This window comes from Notolepis coatsorum, assembly GCF_963971535.1.
Source record: "Notolepis coatsorum genome assembly, chromosome: 8".
Taxonomy (NCBI): domain Eukaryota; kingdom Metazoa; phylum Chordata; class Actinopteri; order Aulopiformes; family Paralepididae; genus Notolepis; species Notolepis coatsorum.
Window position 1 is genome coordinate 18244990 of NC_140172.1, and position 16869 is coordinate 18261858.

Genomic DNA, 16869 nt, shown 5'->3' on the forward strand with positions numbered 1-16869 from the left:
CTCTTCTTCTTGCTCTGGCAGGTCCTCTAGATCCTGTAGTCGTCTATTTAGCCTCTCCGCGGTGTAGACCGTTTCTTCCTTGTAGCTGGTCCTCGCGTGGACCGGTCGGGGAAGGAGTTCGGAGGGGGGTATAGGCTCTCTCTGGTGGTCGGGCTCAGGGTCGCTTGATCGGGTAGGGGAGGGTGCCCTTGACCCGTGTCTTGACGAGGCCCTGGAACCCCGTGCGGAGGGAGGGGGTGTCGCCCTGGCGATCAGCTGCTCCATTATCTGCGCTTGTAATCTGTTGCGCTCGGCTTCGCGCTTGGTGAGAGCGATGTCGCGCTCTGCTTCTCTTTGGGCAGCGGCGCGCTGGGCTTCGGCGGCGGCGCGCTCTGCTTCGGCGGCGGCGCGCTCTGCTTCGGCCCGGTCTCTTACCATATTCTCTTCCGTCTGAAGGCGTCTAATCTCTAGACGTATACGATCTTCGTCGCTCCGTTGCTGCGCTTGAAGGCGTTCTCTTTCCATGGAAGAATGTTCGCGCTCGCTAAGCATCTGTGCTTGGAGTCGATCGCGCTCTGCTTGGAGTCTATCGCGCTCTGTAGAGGCTGCTAGGCTGGCGAGGAATGCCTGTGCCAGCATCTTGTCCGCCCCGCTGGGGGAAGACGCTGGTTGAGGTGATCCGCTCCTGGCAGTACTCGTTGGAGATCTGCTCTCCTGTGGCGAGTCCTGGAGATCCATCTCCGGGGTCTCTTCTTCTTGTAGCGGGTAAAGTTCCATCCCTGGAGAGCCGTCTTTATCCTGGAGCTCTCCGGGGACTACTTCTTCGGTCTTGGCGGGGGGTAAAGTCGTGTCAGGTCCCTCCTGGTCCCTACCGTGAGCTTGGTCAGTTACATTAGAACCCACTAGGGCCTCTATTGGCGGGGTAACCTGGGCGATAGGGTCGGACATAATTTTACTATCTACTTTTTCCGCGTTTACCGTCTGTAGAAGGCTAGGTAGTATATTGGCAACGTAATCCTCTAAGTACTGAGGTGTCTGCCGTCTACGCTGCGGGCGATCTACTTTAGGAGAACCGTTTTGTGGAGTGTTCATCATAGGCCATGTCAATATTAATACCGCTATATTAATATTACACTAGTTACCCTCCGGCTCGAAGGACCAATTGTAACTGAGGGGTACAATTCCCTGACTGTATTGATAAGTATGGTATCATTAAACCACTACCGCTTTATGTACTTTAATTACTGGCCATACAGTACACGATATATGAATATGATGAACACTTCCCACAATGAAATCGGTTCCAGTCAAAGGTATTAATCAAGTATTTAATGGAGCAAAAGGTACATAGGATACTTTACATTATTCTTTGAATGCACTTGTAAGGCAAAGGAGTATGCGTAGGCAAATCAATAACGAATGTCCATTCTCTGGTTACGCAGGAGGTAATTATACAACCTGAATCTTAGGGAATTATATCTATGGTGCACTAGTAATATAGCGGAAGATACTGGAAGGGGTTCCCACTGGTTGTAAGCCAGCAGGGGGGGTAGAAGATCTGTCGGTAGTAGGACGTCTGGTCAACGATGACTAGGGAGACTTCAGGTACAGAAGCCGGTGCAGTAGCCTCTTGATCCACAGACGAATACAGCTTGGTTCTCTTGTAGACTGTAGCTCCACAGGGAAGAAAGCTAGTCGGCCTCAGGCTCTCTGGGCGCCGACTCGACTTGACTCCTCTCGGGGTAAATCCAACACGTGCAGGCGTCGGCGATTATCCGCTCCATAAATCACAGGACCAAAGCAAATATATTCCAGCCGCAAAGGGCTATGTAGTCGTCGGGTAGCTTAATCCAGTGTACATGTCCATACGGCTCTCGTCTAGGTCTCCTCGGGTGAAAGCGCCATGTGGTCGGCCCAGCCTGGATAAGAACTCTAGCTAATACGAGAAAGCGTTGGAGATGCTGGTCACTGTAGAATTCTAACCGCACGATACACTATACACAAAATAGACTATTAAAGACTTAATAGAAATATGTCGCACTCGACGGTATAGCGCCAAACTCTGACAATTCAGTTATTAATTCGCACGCGGTCTCGATGCTCTATTCTGAGGCCAAACAGGCCATACTTCACCGCACGTTGTATCGTGGGTGAGGCTTCAACTTATCGGTAACATACTAAGGACGAAGGGTACGGAGGTAAGGGAAGAAGGGGCTTCTACATTCACCTGCGCCGTATTTATACGCACGGTGAACAAACTAGTTCCAATCTCATTTCTGTCGCGTATCCCTGGGCAAGGCCGGGCATGTCCAGACACATCTTGACGGTGACTTTGAACCTGGCTCCGGAGGCCGGTCCCTGGCGCCGGTGGACCGCTGTCCAATAGGAGAATGAACTATTATGGTCTGGGCTAAAGGGATATTCCGTGTATATGTACAAGGAATATACAGGGGATATCAAACGATATACAAATACTATGCAATATATATCAATAAATAAATATATATATTCGGTTTAATCTGATCCTTTGTAACATTTTGTGTGTTTAGGACAGAAACACATAGCCAAATTCTGTAAAAAGCAGGTCTCCTGCACAACCTGTGGAAGAAGACATCACATTGCTGTGTGCACTGGCAAGAAAAGTGAGGAGCAGAAACCCCCTGTTTCGGAAGAGGCTGTTATTTCCTCAGTCATTCCTCATTCAGTGAAGATGAAACCAGATGGACAGAACACTGTGCTGGTACAAACTGCCAAGGCATGGGTGGAAGGCCCAGGAGGCAGGGCAATAGCTTGTTGCTTACTAGATGGAGGGAGTCAGAGGAGCTTCATCCATGAAAACCTTGTGAAGAGCCTGAAGTTACCAGTAATGCAACAAGAGAAACTCACTCTTCACACGTTTGGATCCTCTGCATAGGCGGCGGGTATGTAAGGCCAGGCGAGGCTATGCCGACCCAAACCAGCAGCCCCAGTCTGCGCATTATTATAGGCAGCCTAGGCTACGATATTGTGTGTGTGTGGGCTGCTGCAGCCCGGTGGTGACAATACGCAAGTGTCGGCCAACCAAGGTGTCAATGGCAGTAGGTGTGGTGGCCGTTTAACATTCCAGACTGCAGGCAGTAACCAATCACGCCGCATCATCAAACTAACCGATGCCAGTCTGGTCTTCAGAATCCTCCATGGTCTAGCCCCACCCCCACTTTCCGATTGTTCACCTCCAGGTTCACCAGAACTGTTGTACCGGGTGACTTGGCTGTTCCATTAAGGACAAGTACATTTAGCAAATCAGCCCTCTCCGTGAGAGCTGCCAAGACCTGGAACTCCATTCCAAGTTACATGCCGACTGGGCATAACACGGATCACCTGAGGCCAAGGGCTTGCTCTACGAGGGCATGATGAGACTGAGTCAGAGTTAATCAAACCGTGGAAACTTTTTAGAGCTACTATGTACATTGTTTTCAAAGCAGCTTCACATTGAAAGTGATCTCACAGACAAACTTAAAGCAGAAAAGATCATTGATGTGCGAAACGTCGCATTTTTTGGTTGCATTAAGGTAAGACAATGGTTAATCATATTGGATGTCTTCATTTGAACAATTAATTTGCACTATATGAAATTAGTGGGGCTCGCTGTAGTAGCCTAGTGGGTGTGTGTATTGTATGAAATCAGAACCTGGACAGCACCGTTTGCGTGCACCGTTTGCGCGCAAGCAAAAAAGAAAAAGGAAAAATGTTGCGCGCTCCGTGCGAGTCCCATCCCATCTATAGCCTACCCTAATGTCCAGCTCACCCGCCGCCTATGATCCTCTGTACTTACAATGTCACAGTACAACACAGTGAAGGTCACATTGAGGAATGTCTGGGACACCCAGCAAAAAATCGAAATAGAGGCTATAGAGACCCCACAGGTGTGCTCAGCAGTGATGAAGGTGCCTGGTGACCAGGTTCAACATAAGCTCAAGAGAAAGGGGCTGAAACTGGCAGACTTCCTAGGAAATGAAAGTGATCCAGAGCTCTCCATCCTGATAGGAGCAGACTATTATTGGCAAATAGTATCAGGCAAAGTGGAGAGGCTGACAGAGACTTTGGCTGCAGTGGAAAGCACATTTGGATGGTCTGTGCAGGGGCCGGTGTCCATGTCAAGTGTAGCTGAGGCAGCATGCATGTTCATCCCCATTGATGAAGATACACTTGTCTCCAAGCAACTAAAGGAATTCTGGGAAATTGAGTCTCTGGGTATAACAGGCGAGAAAACACAGAACCCAGTAGAAGAAGAAGCTCAACAGATGTTCGAGAGAACAACAACCTTTAAAGATGGGCGATACCAAGTGGAGTTGCCATGGAAGGCAGAAAGAACAGAACTCCAAGACAAATACAGAATCACTAAGAAAAGGTTTGATGGTCTGAAGAAAAGACTAAAGAAAGATGTTACCTTTTACAGCAGTAAAAGTAGTGGAGTAGTGGAGGACTATTTACAGCAGAACATAGCAGAGGACGTGCCGAAGGATGATGCAAGGACAGACAGTGTGAAATACTACTTACCTCACCACGCAGTACTCAGAGAGGACAAGGTGACGACGAAACTGAGAGTAGTGTTTGATGCTTCATCTCATGAAAATGGCTATCCATACCTCAATGACTGCTTATTCACTGGACCCAACCTGAACCCAGACCTCCTCAACATCCTGATTAAGTTCAGGCAACATGCGATCGCCTTTATGGCAGACATCAAGAAGGCCTTCCTGCAAATATCCCTCACAGAAAGGGACAGAGATGCCGTGAGGTTCTTGTGGCTCACTGGCCCATCAAAGGGAGAAGAGGAGGAAGAGCCGCGAGTGTTAAGGATGACCAGAGTGGTCTTTGGCGCTTCCCCAAGTCCATTCTTACTCGCTGCTACAATCAGGAAACATCTGAAACAGTATGAGACAGAACATCCATTCGTTGTAGAGACATTGAGAGAATCACTTTATGTCAATGATTTTATTGCAAGTTCACACAACATTGAAGAAGCTTACACTGTGACGACAACAAGAGACATAATAACTGAATCCCCACCCTTCGAAGTCACAGGTGTGGATTTTGCAGGACCGCTTTATGTGAAGGCAGACGGATCGGTGACGAAGTCATACATTGCACTGTTCACTTGTGCTGTGACCAGATGTCTGGTCTCGGATCAGTCGACAGAGAAATTCCTGTTAGCTCTGAAAAGATTCATTGCCAGAAGAGGAATATGTAAAGTTATCTACTCAGACAACGCAAGAACATTCAAGAGAGCTGAGCAGGACTTGAAGGAGCTGTGGAAGGCCATCAAAGATCCACAGCTGTTGGAGTTCTTCTCAGAAAAGGGCATCACCTGGAAGTTCATAGCCGAGCGAGCTGCATGGTGGGGCGGATTCTGGGAGAGGCTCGTCAGATCCGTAAAAACATGCCTGAGGAAGGTGCTTGGAAGAGCTTTGCTCAACTTTGAAGAGATGTGCACAGTCCTAACGGAGGTTGAGGCTATCCTAAACTCGAGGCCTCTGACCTTTGTGCACAATGAAGTTGATGAACCACAGCTGCTGACCCCAGCCCACTTCCTGGTGGGTAAAAGACTCATGTCTCTGCCGCCCAAGACATTCCCAGTTGACACACACCGCTCAAACCCTAAGCGTGAAGAGATCAACCAAAGATGGAAGTACAGGCAGAGACTCGCAACCAGCTTCTGGAATAGCTGGCGTAAGGATTACTTACTGGATCTGAAATCAACACATCGCTGTGACACGCCGTCACCCATTGTACTCATCGGAGAAGATAACACTCCCAGACAAACCTGGAAGCTGGGAAGAATCAAGGAACTGTTCGCAGGCCGAGATGGACTTGTGAGGTTGTGCACAGTTCGCATTACCTCAGGAACTTTGTTGAGGAGACCTATTCAGTTATTATATTGTTTAGAGGTCTAGGATGAAAAGCAGTTCATCAGGGGGGAGAATGTTGTAACTTAATAGGCCAGGTTAATGATTTATGAGTTATATTTCATATATGTTAATATCGATTATTGTTTACATTTGAAAGAAGAAGTGGAAGTGGAAGAGTGTTTGTTTATTCTAGTCAGAGATACTATTATTTACATTAGTTGCCACGTTAGTAGAAATACAAGTCCCAGGATGCCTTGCACCTGCTAACCAGCTGCGTCCTTTTAGGGTGATTGAGTTGCAGACGGCAGGGAGTGTTTTGTGAATGAAACTGAGGACAAGAATGTAACGTGCGCTGAAGGTTCTATATAAAGTACAGCCTATTGGAACCCGACGTATTGGACAATCTATTATTTTGGAAAGTAGTTATTCTATAATAGTTGCTAATAAACATTTAAAATAATTTGTATGAACGCGCAAACATCACCGAGGCAGCGTTGCATGCTGGGCGGCTTCTTCTCTTCATCTGCATTTGTGACATGGCTGGTGCGCCCAGCATGCAACGCTGCCTCTGTGATGTTTACACGTTTATAAAAAGTATTTTAAATGTTTATTAGCAACGCCGAGCTTTCGAACCATCCCGTATTTTTGTCCGAAACTGGGGTTCAAAGTACCTTAGAAATTTCTCTGTGATACTTGTATAATGAACGGTTCGGCCAGAACCAGTCCTTCATGGTCAACATAGCTTGGTTTCCTATTGAGGAGCAAGTGACTGTGGATTCACTGGCCAAAACTTGTTGCCGTGCATCACAGTCACGAAAGGGGCTAGCCGTCCCCCAACTCTCCGTCTCTCTCCTGTGTATGATGTTTTGGTCTTCCCAGGTCTTACTGGTCTTGCCTGTTAAAAGACTTATAGTAAAATCCGGTATATAAGATGCACTCACTTTTTGGGGCAAATATTGAAAGAAAAAAGTTTTCCCATTGAGAATATGTATATATATACATATATTTTTTTTTACGATATTGTTGTATCAAATATAATATTTAGATATACTTGACATTTATTTTGTCAAGGTTTGCGGGTAACGTTAGTTTGCTAGACAGATAATTTACCTCCAGGTTCACTTGTCCTCTGCCATCATTCTTTCACCTAATGGTGGAATGACGTCCTCTTTCCATACAGTTAAAAACCGGTGAACATTCCTTGTCGGACATTAAACTCCCCTATTTATGCATTCTGAAGGCTTCGGTAGGATCATATGAAACAAACTTTACATATCGGAATCCTTGTTGCTTCAAAAAGTAAGTTTAAAAAAAATAAATGTATTAAGTTTTACGAGTACCGGCGTCAAGTCTTATGGAATCAAACACCATAGGCATTACTTCTTAGTGGGGTTGCCGCCACAGCACCCAATCACGATGCTGCCCCTGTGTTCACCAATGGTATTGGACCTCCACTGGAGGGCCAATACCATTGGACCTTGTTCATATGCACTTATGCTAAATAAAGCTAAAAACAGTGTTTTGTTGTGAAGACAGTGTGTGACCTTGGAAATGTTGCCAGTGCCTCCGCTCTGCTGTTTGTTCATATGCACTTAAATAAAGCTGCTAAATAAAGCTAAAAACAGATAGCTTTACAAAGAATGGATTACACGGTGCTAATTGCACCCTTACTTACAATTCATTATGAATTGAAAATGGGGGACAAGACGAAAGTCTTTCTCTGGTCTGCATCCCCTTAACAATTGTGTGTATTGAGCCGTACTTGTGAGAATGGGTTTTAAGCAGAGCCCAATCGCTGAACACAGGAGAGGAGAGAATGGAGCGTTTCAGGATATTTAATAGTATTCCCCAAGCAGAAGAATTACATCCAGAAATGTACAACACACAGGAATTGGGAATGTTCTTGGGGCAATGAGAGCAGGTGCACTCCAGTGCTACTGCGGATGGAAGACACAGGTCCGTGTCGGGAGAGTGAGCAGGAACTCCTTAGTAAAGCTCCAGGGGTCCAGACAGGGGCTCGCTGGAACGGAGGTCCTGGGCACAAGAGAAGGAATGTTAGAACAGGGAATAATCACACGAGAGTGTCTAGCAGGTCTTCGGACTGAGGCGTCGTACCTAGGTAATGATAATAACACCACGACGACTTCTGTTCAGCATTCTCCGGTAGAAGTAGGGTCTTGGTGATCAGGGAATGGGATACAGCTGTGAAGAGTGAGGTGCCTGGCAGCGTGTGAATCAGGAGATGAGGTGCAGCTGAGTTGAGTTTAAGGGGGTGAAGGAGTGCTGGCCATATATGGGCGTGAGGCTTCCGTGGTAGGGGGTGAAGGAGTGCTGGCCAATTATGGGCGTGAGGCTTCCGTGGTGGATGGAAGGGAGGATGAAGAGGAGTGAGGAAGGTGTGTGGTGAATGTGAAGGGGGGATGAGGAGGAGTGAAGAATGCTCTTGCTGTGATTATGACAGTACTGTATTGTACCCATTCTGCAATCTGTTAATAAAATGTTCAATCAATCACAGTGTAGGTGATTGAACATTTTATTAACTAATTGCAGAATGGGTACGGTACAGTACGGCTCAATATCAGTGTCCCCCATTTTCAATTCATACGGAATTGTAAGTAAGGGTGCAATTAGCACCGTGCAATAAACATTTCTTTTGGAGCACAATCCATTCTTTGTGGATCCCGCCCATAATAGTGTTTTGTTCGGTGCATGTCTGACCTTGGAAATGTTGCAATGGTGCCAACATGTGTCAGTGCCAACAATGTTGCCAGTGCCAATAAAGTTAACACAATAGTGTTTTGTTGTGAATACAGTGTGTGACTCCTTTTTGTTCATTAACATTAGCATTCTTTATTTAAGCCAGGCATTTTTATAGGGCAAATTAAGCTGTTACTTAAACTTGAACAAGTGAAGGAGTACATGTACCTTGGAAGCTGGATCAGTGAAGGTGGAAGAGCTAACATGGACATTAAGAGAAGAACTGGAATTGCAAAGGGCGCATTCTGGAACCATAAAGAATTATTGAGAAGAAACATAAGTTGGAAAACGAAGACCAGGATTTTGGAAACGTATGTTATGTCAGTATTTTCATACGGAGCAGAAGCATGGACGCTGAATGAAGAGGCAAAGAGGATGATAGACTCTTTTGAAATGTGGACGCTGAGGAAGATGCTGAAGATAACATGGAAGGATAAGATCAAGAATGAGGAGGTACTGAGAAGAGCGGATATGCAAGGAGGACAGCTGCTGGAGAGGTTGAAAAAGAGAAAGATGGAGTTGTGCGGGCATGTTCTGAGAGGATCCAGCGGGGAGATGTTCAAGAAGGTGGTGATGGGGAAGGTGGATGGAAAGAGAGGAAGTGGAAGACCAAGAAGAGGCTGGGTAGACGACGTCTGTGATTGGAGCGGAGTGAGAGGCGGAGTCACAGAGTTGGAGAGAAGAAGTGGGGACAGAATGGGTTGGAGAGTGTTCTGTTTCATTATGGCTTTCGCTCAGCATCATCTGCACTGTACTTCACTTCGTGCACGTGCACTGAATAAAAAATTCCACCATGTACCTTTACATCCCAACATTCGTCTGGCCACACCCCCATCCGCTTACCTTCATAAGCAGGTGTGTGGTCACCTACTCGCCTCCTTCTTCACTTTCACCACAAGGAAGTGCCTTCTGTAGATCCCCACTTGACGAGGTTGTTAGTAGAAGAAAGTTGGAAAACAAAAGAACGGGAAGATACGTTGACATCATATCTTTATTTTCCCTCTCACTATTTTCGAGAAAATACGGCGATATTGTCTTCGTTACTGGAGTGTCTGGAAGATGATGATCATTCTGACCTTCAACGGCTTTTTCGTATTAGGAGCTCATGCCGCTGACATGCTCCCCAGCTACAGTCCTCCTTGCTGCGGCTGGATGGGGTTGCCCTCCGGCCATACAGCTGGACTGTTGTGAGAAGCAGTTGTTTCCAGGGTGGGGTACGTACTGTTTTGCCTGCGAGCTCTGGTTGTTGTTGATGCTGTGGGGGTTAGCTGTCAATTTTACGAAACGCCGACTCCAGACTGGGGTCCTCTGCTCGGCTTAAACGGCGGTCAGAGGATCTTGGTCTGACGCCCATGGTGGTCGATCTAGTGGGCCGCGACCAGGTCCTGGTGAACCCAGGATTCTCGAGCAGATGCTTCTCTGTCCCGTGTAGGCCCCACCTTTCACATAAAAATGAAAGTACACCCTAACGAGTAAATGTGGGCATATGATCTTCTTTATCGGGAGTTCCATGCTCAAAGTCGGCTGCAGCCCGAAATGGGAATTGTGCTGGCCCCGCTGTATGTGTCGTGGCTTCCTTCCATTGTCAATCAATCAATCAATCAGTCTTTCCATCAAGCCACTAGATGCTTTAAACAGACAGTTCTAACTCGTTTCTTTCCTTAGATTACTCACAGTTCGAAGTGTTGCTTGGCCTCCGATGGTTTCGATGATGTTGCGATGTGTTTGCTCAAAATAAAGTACCAAACATTTGCACATGCAACAAAGAAAATAGGCCTTTACAATATTCAAAAGAAAATATGCAAAACTCAAAGTAAATAACAAACAACTTAGGTATTCTTTCTTTCATGGTAATGCTTATATAACTTTATAACTTAAAGGGTATTTGTACAAGTTGTATGTACGTATAATACGAAAAGGTACGTTATGAAAAGGTAGGAAAAAGTATGAAACGATATGAAACGGTTAAAAACTGTTTCCCGACCGCGTCTCTCAACAGGTTGCCTTCATTGCAGCTTTAGCGCAAGGTGCTGTGGGATTTGTAGTCCTTTGTAGTGCATTGACTACAGACGTCACACTTAAGTGGCTTTCTTATGAAAATCAAAATACTGGCTCTAACATACCGGCCCCTATTGTTATGGGCATCTTTAATAACAATAAACAAAAATTCAAAAGAGCCAGACAAAGTCAAGTCTTCATATTCTATTTGAGATAGACAGGATGTCTTAATTGTCCATCTTCAGTTATTTCCTTATTTAAGGCGGGCACCAGTAGGCATATTTTGCTTATTGGTCTTTCCAGCGTGTTGGTTTTTGTTTTAAGAAGAACCCTCCGAATCAGTCCTCCAGATCCAGGACGCGTCTCCATAACTCTTGCCATTAACCAGGATCCACGAGGTGCATTTGAATCCATAATTAATACAATGTCTCCAGGTATGAAGTTCCTTTTGACGCGATTCCATTGCTATCTTTCTTGCAAAAGTGGTAGATGTTCTTTGATCCATCTGGTCCAAAACAAATTCGCTATATACTGCACTTGTCGCCAGCGGCGTCTCGAGTATATATCTTGCTGATGAAATACGCCTGGGGGCAACAAAGGTTTGACCTTGAGCTGTAGCAAATGGTTTGGTGTGAGAGGTTCCAAGTCATTTGGATCATTTGACACTGTAGTTATTGGTCGGCTGTTGAGAATTCCTTCAACTTCACACAGAACTGTTGAAAGGCTTTCGTCGTCAAGTGTTTGTTGTTTTGTGATGGATAGCAGAATTTTCTTTACAAGCCGGATTAGTCTTTCCGATACTCCGCCATGACGTGCTCCGTAAGGAGGATTGAAGGTCCATTTGACATCATTTTGCTGGAGAGCTTGTTCTATTTTGCTCAGATTCCACTCTTTTATAGATTCCTTCAGTTCTCTTTCAGTGGCAACAAAATTAGTTCCATTGTCCGACCTCATCTCCAGTACTTGTCCTCTTCTGCTGATGAAACGTCTGCAGGCATTAATGCACAAATCTGTATCTAACGAATGAGCTACTTCCAAGTGCACCGCTCTGGTTGTTAGACAGGTAAAGAGAACTCCATATCTTTTCACAATGCTTCGTCCTCTTTTCACTTCCATTGGGCCAAAGTAATCCACTCCAACATATGTGAATGGTGGTAGGTCTGGTGTAATTCTGTCCTTTGGCAGATCTGACATCTTTTGTTCTCCTGCATTTCCATGCATGCGTCTGCACACAGTACATTCAGATATTATTTTTCTGGCTAATGCATTGGCACATGGTATCCAGTATTTTTGTCTTAACCTGGATAACATATGATTCCTTCCACTGTGACCAACTTGTTGATGAATATCTCGAAGTATGGTTTTAGAGACATGGTGGTGTTTGCCAAGAATGGTTGGGTGCTTTGCTTCCTCAGGCATTGCCAATTTGTTTAGCCTTCCTCCAACCTTTAGTAATTCATTCTCGTACACTGGATCCAATTTATACAGTGTACTACTTCCTTTGATGGGTTTTCCCCTTTTCAAAGTGTCCACTTCCTCTGGAAAAGACTGTTTTTGACAGAAACACAACACTGCTGTTTCAGCCTTATCCAAGTTATCCTTAGAGAGTGTGAGACCTCTCATAGAGTCTTTAAACACTCTCATCTCCTTCTCAATCATCTTTATTCGATTTGGTTCTTGTGCTTGAGTAGAAGTAAGTAGTTCCTTCCTCTTCTTACTTAAAAGCAGCAAGAGGTGTTTTACTTGAAGGAACCATGCAACTGCTCTTTTCAGTTTTCTCCAATCAGAGTAGTGATGCACTAGCTTGCTTGTGCCATTTAGGTCAGTTGCAATGGTTGGGTTCACATTGACTTTTCCCTTCTTTACCTCCGGATCATCAGGATAGCTGTCATTGACCAGTTTAAGTGCGTCCGGAAACTCAGGCCATTTGTCCAAGTCTCACATTTCAAGAATGATTCTGCTGTCAATCCCCGAGATGCATAATCTGCTGGATTCAGTTTAGTGTTGATGTATTTCCACTGTGATGTTGCTGTTGCTTCTCTTATCAGACTGGTTCTGTTGGCTACAAATGTCTGAAACCTTAGCGTTTCATTCATGATGTATCTCAGAACAGATGTACTGTCAGTCCAGAAAACAGATTTGCATAATGGGATTTGCAGCTCGGTTCTGATCATCTTGTCCATGCGTACTGCCAGTACTGCTGCTGTGAGTTCCAATCTTGGGACAGTAACTTTCTTCAGAGGCACGACACGTGACTTTCCTGACGTGAAGGATATGTGAACGTCTTCGTCTTCATTTGTCATCTTAAGGTAGGTACCGTATCCAATCTCGCTTGCATCACTGAAATGGTGCAATTGTGCAGATTTGATTTGTCCATAATTCTTTGGTTTGATACATCGATCAATCCTGAAGCTTTCTATCTGCTTTAATCCCATGAGCCATCTTTGCCACTGTTTCTTGAGAGCCTCTGGGATTTCTTCATCCCACCCACAATTGAGTTTGCACAACTCTTGTAGGACGTGCTTTGCAGTGAAGATAAATGGTGAAAGAAATCCAAGTGGGTCATACACAGAGCAGACTGTTGAAAGGATGCCTCTCCTTGTGGCTGGTTGAGATTTTAAGCAGACTTGAAACTTGAACACATCTTCCCACAACATGCCACTGTATCCCTAGGGCTCTTTCTATTGGAAGACTGTCTTGGGTCTCTAAATCCAGGGTTTTTACCTCTTTGGGTTTTTCACTCTTTAGGATGGAGGCCAGCACAGTTTTACTGTTGCTTGTCCACTTTGTTAGATTAAAACCTCCCATTGCACAAAGATCTTTGAGTTCTTCACATAACTCCACAGCTTGATCGGCAGAAGCGACAGATTTTAAGCAGTCATCAACATAGAAGTTTCTTCTGACAGTGTCAACAGCTTCTGCAGAGAAATCATCTTTGTTGTCTTCCGCGGTTTTAGTGAGAGCATAGGTTGCACAACTTGCTGATGAAGTGGCACCAAACAGATGTACTGTCATCTTGTACTCAGCGAGAGGTAAACTGACATCTCCTCCTGGCCACCAAAGAAAGCGAAGATAATCTTGATCGGCAGGAGCCACCTTGACCTGATGATACATCCCCTCGATATCAGCCATGAAAGCTATCTGCTCTTGTCTGAATCGAATGAGCACACCAAGTAGCGTGTTGGTAAGATTGGGACCCTGAATAAGCTTGTCATTTAATGAACATCCTTGATAAGATGCAGAACCATCAAACACTACACGAATCTTGCCCTTCTTTGGGTGATGAACCCCATGATGTGGTATGTACCACACCTTTCCAATCTCAGGTTTGAGCTGCTCTTGGGGCACTATCTGAGCGTGACCCTTTGCTATCACAGCCTCCAAGAAAGTTTTATATTCATCCTGGAAAACGTTGTTCCTTTTGAATTTCCTTTTTAATGATTCTGCTCTCTGCTCTGCAAGTTTGCGATTGTTTGGCATCATGATATTCTTCTGTTTAAATGGAAGTTCAAGCTGATAATGTCCATCTTTGATTTGAGCTGAATCTGACATGATCTTTAAAAATTGTTTGTCTTCAACTGACATTTCTTTCTTCTCATCACAACCTCGCTCTGGAAAGTCATGATTGTATTGCTGCTCCAGCAGCTCACCTATGGCTGTCACCGATATCCGATTAACAACAGCACATTAAGTATTCTCAGATTCAGAGGTTTCCTGATTCAGTCCATTCACAACCCAACCTAGGACTGTCTTAACAGCAAAGGGTCCTCCATTCTGACTGTTTATTATTTTCCACGGCTCCATCAGCTTTGGTGCATTTGTTCCTATAAGCAACCCGATTTCACAATCCAATTCAGGCAACTTAATCTCTCTTAGATATTTCCATTTATTTATGGCCTCTTGAGTGGGAATATGCTCTTTTCCAGCAGGAATCTCCTCTTGTGTGTACACTTTAGGCAGCTGATAAAAATCATTGCCTTCGATGCAACTCACTTCAAGACCTTTGACAAAGGAAGTGTCAATCATTTTCTCCTGACCCATTGTTTTTAAGAGGATTTTTGTTCTCTTGGCTTTGGCATGCAAATCTTGTTGAAGGGCTTCAGTACAAAAACTTGCAGTGCTTCCCTGATCCAAAAATGCATAAGTTTGCACAGTCTGGTTCGAGTTTGATAGCTTTATTTGAACTGGAATAATTGGTAGGGTTTGTTGATCACCGGCCCCAGTGTGGTTTCTGCCATTTAAAGAGACCAATGCACTACTTACAGAAGCTGCTTGGGCGTATTTATCAGAGTTGTCCTTTTGTTCCATCCTTTTCTTGTAGATGTGCAGTATTGTTGGATGTTTCATTGAACAAACTTCACATTTCATTCTTTTCTGGCAGTCTTTGCTTAGATGTCATTTTGTTAGACAGCCAAAGCAAATTCCTTGTGCTTTTAAGCAGTCAATCTTGTCATTGTGAGATTTTGTGTTTATCTTGCATGTTTCAGAGGTGTGTTCTCCTGCACAAAATACACAGCGCTTCTGAACAGTAATGCCTTTATGGTCTGACTTGCTTTTTTGGAAAAGTGTTTGCTCTTCGTTGACTGGTGGGCTTGTCACAGTAGCAAAACTACTTCCCTTATAACCATGAGCATGCTTATTGCTGGGTGGTTTGTACACTTTGGTATCCCTTTTTGGCATGACATCCTGTATGTCTCCAAACATGGGGTCTGATACAATGCGTGCATGCTTTTCAATGAAGTCAACCAATATTGGAAACTTTGCTCTTCTCTTATTGTGTTCGTAATATGCATATGCATTTGTTCTCCACTTTTCCCTAAGTTGAAATGGGAGTTTCATGATCACATTTCTCATGTTTGATGTGCTATTCATTTCATCCAGAAACTCAACATCTTCCATTGTGTTACAACATCCACGAAGAAAGATAGCATAAGAATGAAGTGCTTTTCTATCTTCACTCTTGATGGCATTCCAGTTCAACATTTTGTCCAAAGTAGCTGCTGCGATTAAGAGTTGATGTCCATAGTTCTCTTGGAGCAGTCTTTTGGCTTCCAAAAAGCCCTTTTTGGCTCCATGTATTGACAACCTTTTACCAAGTCTTTAGCTTGGCCTTCTGTGTACTGCTCTAGAAAGAACAGCCTGTCTTTGTAATTGTCAGTTTTATCTTCTATTGTATGTTCGAACATTCTGATGAATGAAAGGTACTGTAATGGATCTCCTTTAAAGATGGGTATTTCTCTGGATGGGAGTAATGTTAAGCGTTGCTCCTTCATTAGCATTTCAGTTATTTCATTTTGTCGCTGCATTACTTGGATAAAGTCATTGCTTTCTGTCCGAGAGCTTTGTCTGACTTGGATGGAGTGATGCTGCTGTGCTGATGCTTCTGTCCTTGTTGTGGGCCTTGGCTGTAATACTTGGACATGGCCACTAGGGGCTGCATGACTTGAGTTAATTGAATTAAAGTCTATGAAACTCCTTTTATTTTCCTTCTCCACAGGTTTTCCTTGGTTCTCTTCATCCAGGAAATCATCATTTACATCTGGCTGACCAGTGTCATACTGCTCCTCCCCCTGGTTAAGGTCAGGATCAAAGCCATCATCCTCAAAAGCTTCCAATGTTTTAATTTGGGCTGTTGCTGCATCAATATCAGTTTGAAGCTCAAGCCTTTCCTTTTTAGCTCTGATATTGGCTTTCATTGCTTCCAGATCAGCTTCCTGTTTTTCAAGCGAGTGTTTCTCGGATAAGGAAGCAGAACGTGAAATAAGCCCAGCTCTCTCTGTCTCTATTTTTCTTCTTTGTGTTGAAGCTGTTGAAGATCTATTGCTGCCACTATGGCTTTTACCTTTTTTGCTTGTCATGCCCACTGATATTGCTTTATGTGGGCTTGGCATACGTGCAACATATGAGCCATGGTCAGAAGGAGGCACATGCTCAAAAGAGGCAGCGCTAGCTAACCATTTCTTCATCACATCTTGAAACTCATTGAAATATGCCATTCTTGGGAGATACCAGTCAACATGATCACTTTCTTGTTCTTGCTCTGACAGCATGTCTTGCACTGAGTCATGTGCGTTTGAAAACTCTTTGGAGAGTAATTGAAAAACCCCATAACAACCTTGCACCTGGCTGATATTCCCATAATCAATCATGAGTGAATCAATCTCATTTTTCTTTCTTGAGACTTGACCCAATTTAATTTTCCTTTTTTTAATTAACTGCGCCAGTTTACCTTCAAAAGCCTTTT